This window comes from Strix aluco, chromosome 5, assembly GCF_031877795.1.
Source record: "Strix aluco isolate bStrAlu1 chromosome 5, bStrAlu1.hap1, whole genome shotgun sequence".
Lineage (NCBI taxonomy): Eukaryota > Metazoa > Chordata > Aves > Strigiformes > Strigidae > Strix > Strix aluco.
The window spans coordinates 76643978-76657107 of record NC_133935.1 but is presented as its reverse complement, the minus strand read 5'-3'; positions in this window follow the sequence as shown (position 1 = coordinate 76657107).

Genomic DNA, 13130 nt, shown 5'->3' with positions numbered 1-13130 from the left:
ATTCTGATCCTGTATTCTGAAGCTTTTATCGCACTCCATATTCCTAATGAATACAAAAAAGCTGATTCTTTACAGTTGGCAGGTCGGTGTGAGCCATATAATGGAAATTTGTGGCTGTTCTAGCTCTGGAGTTAGAACTAGGGTTATAAAAATAAAATCATGGATGGTAAGACATGTTTTACAATATCTGCTCCAAACCTGCTTACATTTTGCACGTAAGTCCCTTTCATTGCAATGTGCTGGGAGAGAAGCAGATCTGAATGCTCTCAATTATAATTGTCAGCTTCAAGTAACTCAGGTGGGATCAACAGCACAATACTGGCTTAAAAAACAGCCTACATAAGAAGAGAATCAGGCCCAGCAGTTACAAAACAGCTATATTAGAAGAGTGTTAGCTGTTTCCATAGAAATGGAAAGGAAATATAGATTTAATCCCTTCAAATCAGAGCTCTGAACGATGCAGGAGAAACCAAACTGTAAACGTGTCATGTCAAACAGAAATGTATGGTAAAAGTACAGACTTGCAATGCTTATAATGATAATGTAACTAAAGTTTATAATATAAAGTTAGGCAAAACGCAGGCCCTGGTGTCTCCGGTCTGCCTTGCTCGCTCTTGCCGTGGTGGGAAGGAGGAGGACTGGAAGGCAATTATGGATCATTGATTATTATGATAGCTCAGTCCCTGCCCTTGGGTAGAGCAGTTTAGTGTCCTGATAGTTCGCACTTACTGGTACTTTAACCCCCCATACATCTCCTGTCACTGGGGCATCATTCCTCACGTAACCAGCAAGCGGACACAGTGCCAGCAGATGGCACTCCAGAATCCTCAGCATCATCCCAGCTCTTGCTGCTGGGCAGGAAAGGTACCTCCCTCCCAGGGAACCAGAGGTCAAGGCTCATAACTACATTACTAGAAATACCCCCAAGCAGAAATGCTTGCAGTATGTTGGCAATGACATCCCCTCTGCAAGCACAAATTGCTCTCAGTTACGCCTGCAGTGTAGGAAGCCCTCATTCCGTGCACTGCAGCATTCGGCGTGCCAGCAGCAGCACTAGTGATGAGCACAGCCATGCTTCCCTCGGCTGGGTTTTAAATACCAAAGTAGCCACGACTGGGTGTGCAAAACTACAGCAAGCCGCTTGAGCAGAAACTGAAAAGAAAATCAAGGAGTGAGTGAAGAGAATAAGCAGCAAATTGTGAGCGCAGAAGACACCAGAACAGCACTTACTGCAAGGAAGACTGAGACGGTTCGCTGTAGCTGGGAGATGATAAAAATGCACTGGCAGCCTGAGCACCAGCAGCATTTGACCTTTCAGGAGGGAGCCACAGCTCTACCTCTAACCCTTCCTATTCCATACATAACAAAAATCAATTAGCAGACACTTTTCTTTTGCATGGAATCCTGATCTCGGGTTTTTCATTAGCTTGGGAGAGTGTTGGCGACTCCCACATCAGCAAGAATTTCCCGATCGCTTTCAGAAATGCTGCTTGCCTCATTCCTCTGAGAAATGCCTTACCATTTGCACAGCGTAAACAAGCACACGCAGGGACGACATTTTCTGAAAACCTTTTGCAGCAGTGAAAAGCGGGCACTCCTCCACATGCCCTTATTTCTAAGCATGAACTTTGACTTCTTTGCTTCTATCAGTACTTTTTAAAGAAATTTTTTGCAATAGAAGGAAAAGAGGAAAGAGGATAAAAGCGGAAAGAGTAGACCATATCTAAAATAACTGACACTTCCTGGGGAAGACTGAAAAGAAATATTTAATTTTATTAAGTATTTTGCACGAGACTTTATTCTTAATTTCCAGTACATACTCTTGTCCACTGTGGTTTCATATGGTCTTTTAATTATCTTTGTTCATAATGGCAGGTTCTGGATGCTCATCCCTATTTCCAGCATTTTGTCCAGCATGTCAGCCTACTGTACTTGCAACTGAGTAGCAGATGTTTGTGCTCTTGGTCAGGAATTTACTACATGCCTTTGTTCTTTATTAGGAATGGCTGATTTGGCTAGGCTGAAACTATTGCTTGCAATAACAAAAACATGGGAAAAGTTCTGACATATTCTGAATTTTAATTTCATTATTTTAAGACTAAAAACCTGCTCTTCCACAGTATTTCTTTTCAATTAGGATGTTCTAGGTTGATGTTCAGATCCTTCAAAATGGTCCTGTATTTTCCTTTCAGCTCGGGCAGGCACTATAATAATGTCCTAAACCATCATTAGACTTGGAGACATCAGTTCAGTAATTTTAATACCTTTTGCTTAAATATTTCTATATTGAGGTAAATAGAAATATAAAGCTAAAGCTCTCAAAATACTATGTGGATTTGTTCCTTGCAGAGACCTCTAGGAAGTCATAAAACAGCTGAACATTTTACACCCACATTTTCAACACTGTTTCGCAGAGCAGTAAGTTGGTTACTATGTCATAAAAACCTTATGATTTCTACTGACTTTGATAGATAAAAAACAGGGAAGCAAATCCTATTTCTGAATCATGAACAGAAAAATATGTGGCTACATCAATGCTTAAAAAAGAATTACTTGAAAAGCTCAAAGCATTTTTGAAACTAAATGATTAATTCTTGAAAATTTTCGCACATGTAGATATAGACATAAAAAGCTGAAAAAGTACAGAAAACCTTAATCTCCCTGATTATGTTTCCTTTAAGTAACTGCTAATTAAAATTATTTCATGCATGTCCTCCTATCACAAATGAAAATTAGACTGACTGTTCTAAAAAAATAAAATAAAATGGAGTTTTCTGTCTAGTTGCAAAACAAGGTTGAAAAATGAACATAATCTCCCCTCCCCTCTCACAGCCACCCACACAGGTTTTGTTCAGTGAGGATTTCTTTTTTCATTCCTATACCTTTAGCCCTCCTTCAGGTCTTCCTTCAAACAGTGCCCTGATCTGTCTGTGTGTCTGCAATACGAAACTAGCTGGAAAGGATTTGCAGCTACTACTAAACGTGATTATATCTCAACTGCTAGTCTAACTGTGAACAAGTTTAGGTGAGGTATACTCATTCCTTCTTGTCATCCCCTTTCCAGCTGTATGTCTAGCCATTGTTGAAAGTCATAGACTAGGTTTTCCACTGCCTTTTTCCTACAAACAGCTCTAATAGCAAAGCATATCCACGTTTTGGTCCCCAGAATTAAGAGCTGATAAAAATACCTCCTTCTTACCTAGCAGCTAGCACAGTGTTTGGGTGATGAACAAGAAAAAAGTCTTTTTTCTGTCCACAGAGCTTCCAACCTGCCACATTTTCCATGTTCATGGTTTTAAACACAAGGCTCTTGGAACTTCTCAGTCCTTCAAACTGTTCCACTGTGCCTGATATATAGGAATAGACACTTGATGAAACCAAAGACAGATATTATGTGTGATATGATATATACATTACAAACATAAAGGTGATCAATTCCTGCTTGGAAGTTACATAACTTGCAGCCCTTGCTCCAAGTATTATTTAATACAGGCAGTACAATGCTTAATGTGTGCTCTCCACCCGAAGCCAGTGCTCTAACTGGGAGGCAAAATGTCATGCTTCCTCTCCCTTGAGTACAAATAGTTATTTACTCTTCATAAAATAAAAAAGCTGCATCATGAGAAACTGAGAAATGCATGTACCATGTCATCAGGCTGTCAAAGGGACCTAATCCCATGTTTTTCACTTACTGAATGAAGACTAACGATTAGGTGTTGGAAAAATGAGAAACATGGCTTCGGATAAATGTCCTTTCTTACTATTTTAACAGGACATGAGGCATAAGAATGTTGTAACAATTTTCATGCTCATATTGAAGACATTAGTGGATCTCTTTCTTGTGCACCTAATTCTTTCTATATACCACACAGACATTTAATTATCAATGTATAATTTATATATCTCCAGGCATATAGCTCTGAGCTTCCCTTGACTGCTCAAAGTTGACTGCTGCAACACTACAATGCTGCAAGACCCAAGTCCTTCTGGAGTCCTATATCTGAAATAAGTGTAATGTATCTTTGAAAGATGCTTACTCAGGTCTAGTACCAATCAGTCAAATCTCTTCTGCAGGAGTTTTTAGAAATCAAGGTGATTACTTATAATCCTAACTGGGGACTTTGGACCCCCCCTGTTTAGTCTTGTTTGAAAAGTTTCACCACAGCCATGTTATCTGCTATCTGCAGGATCTGGATTCATTACAATATTTTACAAAGTATATGGATTTAAATTTTTTTTCCCAATTAAGTTTTCATATTTCCTTGAAAACCTGGTTTCCAAATGATACTTTAAATGAACAATAACTGATTTTGGTAGCTGCCCTACAGAAATATAGTATTGCCCACCATAAAGCAGAGTTTTATGGGTATTAAGACAAGTAGAATTTATATTTATAAAGAAATACATATATGCTTCTTGCAGCTACTAATGTCAATTTCTCTGAACATAACCTGTTAAACACATTAACTTTAAGATACAGAGTTCCCACACAGACAAGGAGACAAATACATATCCATACTTCACACACATATATATATATCTATGCAGGAATACAGCACAATAATAAAGGAATAATATCTAGTTAGTTTAATTTTCAAAGCATTTTACAACTTTTAATGAAACCTGACTGAGCCCTGACTCACCACTGCTCTTTCCATATTGTTCCTGGGATCTCTTGCAGTGCTGTGGTTGCTCTCAGAGTGGACACCCTTTTCCCAGTCTCCATCCAGCTCCTGCAGACCAGAGGGAGAGTTTCTGCTTCTCCCCCTGTGCTTCTGAGACAGCCTTGGCTAAGCCGTCTAATTGACGGAGCTGGTAGGACCCTCCTGTTAGAGGCCTACTGAGCAGGAAAAGATCTCACCTCTCTGACACAACCAAATGCTCAGAAGGGACTTAAAACCCCACAGCCAAGGGATTCCAGATTCCAGCCACCGCTTGTCTGTTGACAGCTCAGTTATTTCTCTGAGCCTTGCCACAGGTGCTTGACAGGAGTCTGGATAGGGTGGACTTTGCTGGGTAGACCCAGTTTTTTAGTTATCAAAGAAAGCTTCAGACACCAAAACTCAATTTAACACCTATTCATTTGAGCAGGAAGAATGAACATCAGCACCTTACAGAAACAGTCCCGAATCTTATATCCAACACTTCGGAGAAGACAGGAGGCACACAGTGAGGAAAGCAAACCCACTTCCTAATAACATTATCAAGTATCAATCTGCATCTCTTTCAGTCATCTAATTATCATGTTTCATTAAAAACATTGCACCATATGTCATAGTACAGATTTGATCATGTTTGCATGTACATATTTGTTAACAGATCTTGGAAATAATCATAAATGATTACAGAAATGATTGAATTATTATACTAACGTATTTAGACACAATAGTAATATTTTTTCTAAATAATAATTACATTATTGTTCTCTCACTTTTGTGTATATAAGTAATTAAAGTGCCCCCCTTGAGAAACAGGATGATTTCTAATTCACTGTCAAAAGCTTTTTACTATGACAGGGATATTAATATTTCTAAGTAAGAAAAAAGTCAAACATGACTGTCATTCAAAGCCAGTTTTACGATAATTCCCTGCTCAAATCAGGACTTGGCTAGATTTACATTAATTTCTTCCAGAATGGGATATCTAAAGAGGCAGGAAACTTCAGGCTGATGGATCTGATTAAATACACCATGTACAGAGAAGAAACAAAAAAGATTAGGACAAGGAAAAAACAGGGAAAATTATATTTTTCATGACTTTTCTCTTAGGTTTCTAACTAAATATTGTCTAACAGAGAGAGCAGTGTGTTTTAACTTCCATCTACTACTCCACAAATTATTTTTCTGTCCTGTTGTACATCTTGTTTTACTGCAATAATGCATTAAAATGATAATAAATAACAACATAATAGAGAATGGTATTCTGCAAAAGGCAGTGCATGAGGACAGCATTCTGTCCAGCTGATTCTTTCCCATGTGTGTGGCCCATAGATTCAGAAATATTTCATTTGTTTAAGTTTAAACACTTGAGCATCAGACTTTCATTACTGTGCTAATAAAATGGAATAATGGACTCATAATTCATTGTACTGGTTGATACTTCATTTGTACTTGTAAAATTTGCGAGGTAAGGTGAACCTAAGAATAACACTAGGAAATGTAAGTAGAGCTCATCTAAAGAAAATGAGGGAGAGCGTGAGAAGTTTTATGAACTCTGTAGATAAAGTATCTTTTAATTCATTTTGTACACCTCAAACATGATTTTAAATTCTCTCCCCTTTTTCTTCTTAAAGGCTTTATCAACATCATTTTCTATGTCAACGTAAGTATTTAGGGCACTGATCTTAGAAACACCTGCAGGAATTTTGTACTCCTTTAATGAGTTAGCTCCCTAAAGAAACCACTTATTTGTTTAAAGTTCAATGCATATTTAAAAATGTGTGCATTCAGAATCTAAATCCATTTGTATTGTTTCACATTGCCACAAATCACAGTTTTACAATGGGCTACAGTAATTGTTAATACTTTGGGGAAAAAACATCCAAAACCCAAATGTGAAACAATGAAACAAACCTGAAAAAATGCAGGTTATTTTAAGAAGCATTAACTGTACTTTGATTTTACCTGAAGATTAGCTCATTGATTAATTTAGAAGAGAAGTTTAAGTTAACAGTTAATAATTGCAATACTCTTATTTTAATTTAAAAGGGTTGATTAAATTCAGTTCACCAACACCAAGATGCTGTGATGATAAATAGTAAACTTCTTCACTAATTTAGTCTGGTGTATTAGATACACCAATTCTTTTTTAAAAAAATTTTTCTTTGTTAACCCAAGTAAGGACACTTAAGGAGGTTTATTTCTATTACAAGAAAAGTGAGCTGCATGGTCAGGGATGGAGCCACAATGTGGTCCCATAGCTTGTTAAGTTTTGATGGTCAGGAAGCAAGACTACAGAGTACAATATTGCCCCTTCTCTTTTAGAAGCACAGATAATTATTGCACTCTCTGTGTTAAATTGTCTAGAAGCATGCAATATAAAAAAATGCAAGTCCCCAAAAGAATTTACAAATCTGGATCGTAGCCAGACACAACAGTGAGTGAAGTAAGCAGATGGAAGAATAAGGGCTAGGATAAGGAGCAAGTTTTTTCCTGGTAAGTAGTAGTCACAGTGTAACACCTGCCTACTACCGTCCTCTGATCACTGCAGAAAGCCAAGTGTTAGTAGTAACAAATACTGTCAAGTGCCACAGTTTTTCAAAAAAGAGTGAGCTCATAAAGACTAAGCACTCATAACAGTTAAAATCGCTGCTTGAATCATGATTTCTAGAATCTTAAAAAAAAAGTCTGTGATTCAGAATAAAAATATGTAAGCAGTTACATTCTTTGTCAGAGGAAAGTAAAAAATTTATGTTGCCTTCTACATCTCCAGCAATTATTCTAGAAAATCATCCACTTTTCAAATGACAAACTAATCTTATAACTACTCAAAGATAACACATAAATGTCAAACTGAAGGTAAACTGAGGGATGTAAGCACATATAGTAGAAAACTGAAGTTCAAATAAATCATTAAGAACAGAAATTCAAGATTAATTTTTAACTCTTTTGCCCACTAGGATTAAAGTGAGTCTGTTAATATTAACACAGACTTTGTTTTGATAATTAATTATAAAATATATGCTACATAAATCAATTCAATGGAATTAAATACAATTATATCTACACCAAGAAGGAGTGTAAATTACTTTACTTACTCTTTTTGACTGGAATAGACTTGCTGTTTCTAAATCACAAAATTTACTTATGTTCCTTAAATGTATAAAAACCAAATGAACCTTGAAAAGGTTCAACTTTGACCTATTTCGTATCAGTTTGGTTACTGCTGTCTAAGGAACAAGGTGACTTCTTAATCTTTTGCAATGACTGAAAATGTGTTCTTCAGAAAGTCTTTCTGTAATAAAAATACTAAAAACCCTAGTCTAATTCTTTGCTGTGGATTTAATTTTTTTAAAAATAAACTGGCTAACTGGAAGATATTAGTTTAAAAATTAATGTATTTTAGATTTTGCAACAGTACAATCTAAAGGCAATAACTTTCAATATTTTTTCATGCACAAAAAGATTTAAAAAAAAATCTGACTAACTTTATTTCTTTTGAAGACAATGCTAAGACTTTAGTAGGAGCCAAGTTACAACAGTGTTCAGATCTGCTTTAGAAAGATCAGTGCATACACAAAATCTGCATGTAGAAACCTGTGTATTTTTTGAGAGAAGAGCATCCTGAGGTGACTAAATACCAAAACTGAAGGAGTGGTATGAGGAAAACACTGAAGTACTCGAGAAAATAATATTGTTAATTGAGTAGGTCACACTTTTTCTCATACTGGTAGCGCAGGGAAAACAGCTGCCAGTGGAGTACTCATTTTTTAACTTCAAACAGCAAGGGCAGATTTTTTCCACTGTCACATAAAAATGCATGCACAACATTTCAGTCAGACATTAAATGCAGCAGTATGTGGACCCCACTGAAAATTTGGTTTCAGCTACTGAAAACTCCTGTAAAGAAGTAAAAAAATAACTCATTATTAGTTTATCTGCACAGGATGATGCAAAATTTTAGTCTATTTCCAGCACTCCTTTCTAAAGTGTATCCCACAAGAGACAAAATCCTGTCAAACGAATAATTTGCCATTTTCTCTCATCACTGGGAGAGATCAGTTCCAATCTGAACTAATACCAGTTGCATCCATTTACTACTCCAGGAACGCCAATATATTAACCCAGTTAATACATTATTAATTCATTCAGGGCTCCTATGCCTGGAAATTAAGAGGTATATTAATCTGGGTTTGGGAGAAGTATCTTAATAGTGCCAATTAATTTTAAAATTGAACTGCATATTAACAGCTTAACCTGCAGGTCAAGAGGTGCTCAGAAGTCAATTTAATATATAAGTCAATGGGACAGTTGGTATGAAGAAGTACTACTCAATCTAATGATTGCAGAGCTGGTCTCCGTCCATAACAAAATTGGTTTTGTACAACTTTATGGCAAAGATGATGTGGTTCAATGAACAGTTATGTCATCCAGAGACTTAGGTCTGGTTGACTCTGCTCCTAACAATCACACAGAATCACTGAATTGCTGAGGTTGGACAGGACCTCTGGAGTTCAACTAGTCCAACCCGGTGCTCAGAGCAGGTTACTCAGGGCTGAGTCCCACTGAGTTTTAAGTGACTGCAAAGATGGAGACTCCACAGCCTCTTTGCACAACCTGTTCTAGTGTTCAAACACCCTCAACTTCTGTTACATGCTCAGAAAGTGACCTTGGAGCTATGTGATCCTGCTGCTTTTACCCATATTACCCATGACATCTGCATTATAAACTGTTTGGAGCATAAACTATCTCTTATGATGTAAATGCATAGCACAAAGCTCATGATGATAGCAGGAGTCCTACGAGAAATGCAAGTAACAGCATCTGCCTAGAAGATCATTCAATTTGAAGGCTAAAGTGAAAACAAGACATGTCCCAAATCAATATATATCACAATTTCTTGGGGAAGTCATTTGATTCTTTAAGTTCTTTCTGATGACAGTAGTTCTTTTCCTCTTCCTCTCCACACTATTAAAAAACTCGTTTTAAAATCTCAACACATGGTGTTAGTCTCTTTATTTACCTGATGGTATGTTCATGCTTATTCCACTATCTCACTATTAACGCTGGGGTGAAAAACAATGGAGTGAAGGACATCATGTTGAAGCAGCAGAACTGTGGATTGGACGCACCAATTCATACATCGTTAGCTGAAAGGGACAAAAGGGTAAGTGTTACTGTCTTCAGATACAGCAGCCCAGGCCCTGGCTATGACAAGAAAGAACAAGGCTTGCAAATGAAGAATCCTTACGAGACCAAAATACCATCGTGGTATGAAGGTTATGAGAGCTTCAACATTATTTAGGTAGAAGAAATCCAACATGCTTGTCCTTGAATGATGTATTGCAGATTAATTAAATAATCTGCAGGAATTTTCAAAATAATATAATTGCTCGTGCAGTGTTTCTTTTTCATGTGTTTCTAATTACACAGTCAGTTAATACGAGCCTTCTTCCCTTTGAACAGTGATAAAAAATTCAACACCTATGCCAGTCCAGCAAACACAGTAGTTCTTTAATTTCCAGCTATCATATAACACGGCAATGATAAAGTACAGTACCTTTTCCTCCCAGCACAAGCAAATACATTTCCATAGACAAAATCGGAATAATTTGACTTTTGAAATTTTTTAATCTATTTTTATATTCTGTGTGGTCAACACAAATCTCTCAACTGAAGGCAGTAAGGACTAAATTGTGCCTGTCTTGCTTCATGAGGGTAGGGCATACTTTTCTTCAAATTCAGTGCAAGTGCCTATCTGAGAATTTTCCCCGAGATAAGATGGGATTCTATGGTCGAGCCTCAAATATTCCTGGAGACTTTGGACTTGACCTACGATTTACAGGAGCAAAAATCTTGAATTGATATCTTGATTGAATCTTCCATCTTCAAATCATTAGATTTAGGTCATTGTATCAGCTGAAGCCTCTTTTTTCCGAAGAAGTCATCCGAGAACAGACTTTCAGCCTTAGTGACCTGGCAATACAGTGCAGTCCTATTCTGTGAGCTGCTATTGACAGAAGCACCTGTGCAGAAATGTTCTTATTGAGTCTAATGTACAACCATTGGCAAGACTAAGCATGAAGCCGTATTCTGAGAATAACGCCAAAACTGCACAATAATGAAATTCAGCCTCCTTGAATGCACTTTTGTTTATTGTCCCAATTCCAAAGCAAAGCCCACCATGTGCTTTTAAGTATGGATGTACCAATTCCAGAACTGTATAAACAAAATTGAATAAAACCTCGGTGATGAGTTATTATGAGGACACTATGCTTATGCATGGTGGTACAAATGCCTTTGTGTCACATCATCCGGAGCCCACACACTCTGGGTATAGGGCAGAGAGAAGGGGTTATCAGCCTCTAAATGTGCGCTAGCATTCAAGTTTTTGGAGTATGTATATATCACTCTGGAATGAAGCTCTGGTAATTCAAAAACATTTTTGCCACTAACGTTAGTGTGATGATACTTTTACCTAAACATGCATCCATCACTAGATAATTTTTCGATCCAACCAGCTTTTGGCAGCAATCTGAATGCTTTTGCAGTTGTGAAAAGCATCCACAGCAGGGAGTTGAGACTAGCTGGATCCTGGTGCTCAGCACCCTCTGACCAGGCAGGGGATGCTCTGTCCCCACAGCGGTCATGGAGCAGCACAAGTCAGCAACTCTGCTGAATTTAAAAGCTTAATAGAACAATGGAAATAAGACATCATCCTCATCCAGCTAAGTTCTCCAAAGCTTCAGGCTTACTGAAAAGTTGAGAATTTGGCCAGTTCAGTGCTTCAGCACCGCTCGCCTGAAGCACTAAATTGACTGAGGTGTAAGTCTTTCCTATACAGTTTTGCTCACGCTCGGCCTCTGAGCAGTGACAAGCATTGGGTGAGTTTGTGCAGGTACTATTTTAGAGAAGTTTTTTCTAAAATCCTCACTGCACCATGTTTTAATATTTATGGAAATATATCTACAAAACATGTAACCTTTTATAAATTTCCATGGTGATGTCTGCATGAAAATACGTTACTTCTAACTTCAGAAGTATTTGCTAATTTTCATGACAAAAAGTCTTTGCAATCACATTAAGCCCAAGAATTTTGACATGGAAAGGTGATTCCTCTCAAAGAGATGAGAGAGATGTGCAAATAAGGTTCTGAATGGACATGCTGTCACAATTTTACATGGAACATGAACAATACATCCTTAGAATTATATGCTTTCATTTTATCTTTTATAAGTTCATAAAATATTCATCTTCTTTCCCAGCTACGCTGTGAGATCAATCTCAGCAGCACTGTTAGTTCATACAAAACGTAAAATGAAACTGATTATAAACATGAAAGAGGAAAGTCTCATTTCAGTCTAATCCAAGGGAAATGAAAATGCAACAAGGAAAAAAGAATTCAGAGAGTAGGTCTTCTGTAGTTTGTTAATCTAAGATATCATTGTATAAGAGCAACAACTAATTTTTTATAGATACTTTAATGGTGAGATAAATCACTGAATACTAAATATTATAATGGGAAACGAAGATACTAGAAATTCAAATTCAGTGAAAGATACACATTATTCAATGCAGTGATACCCTAGTGCTACCCAATGAGGCTTACCAGAGGGTACAGGGTAATTTAAGTCAGTGAGGGCCCAAACCAGTGCCATGGCAGTGGAGAAGTTGCCATTCCAAATACCGGCAGCTACCCAGCTGCTTCATTTGGTATTTTTCAGAATTTGAGCCACCACGGCCCTGTGTGCTGCAAGGATCTCAGCAGCAGTAATTCACTGTGCAAGCCTCACACTTCTCTTTCCATTCACAGTAACAGATATTTCTAGGTTTGCTATCTTTCTAGTGTCAGACCAGATTTAAAGGATTATTTTCTGAAAGGGTATTCTGTGAGGTTTGGTTTCTGTCTTACTCTGTCTCCTAGTGTGGGTATTTACTGGGATGCAATTTAAACTTGCATTTCTGTGGAAAGAGGCCATCATTTGTTTATTTTAATGGCTCTTACCAAATTTACTTTGACAGCTTGTCTCCCAGAACTTTGTCCCTGGGGAAGTTTTTGACCTCCAACAAGTTTCCTATATCTCACCTTCATCAACTCGTGAGCAGCTAGCAAGAGCAGCACAGGAAGTATATAATACTGAGGTTTGATAAGAAGAGAGAAAGGAAACTGGAAGAGATCACATTTAAAACAAATACCAATGATCAGGAGAGAACAAAATGTCTCCTGCAGTCTTATAAACTCAGTGTAAACTATACTATTTAGATGAACTCCTCTCTTTAATTTTCCCTTTACTCCCAAAGGCTGCATTTATTTTTCAGTACAGGCATGGAGACTGTTTTCTTCACATCCAAAGTAATCACATTTGCCCTCTGCAAGAGCTATTGTCACAAGAGAAATCCTCTAATGGGTTGAGAAAGCTGAGTATTTCCCATTACTTTCTATCCTAACCAGATATATGTTTTACAAGGTTT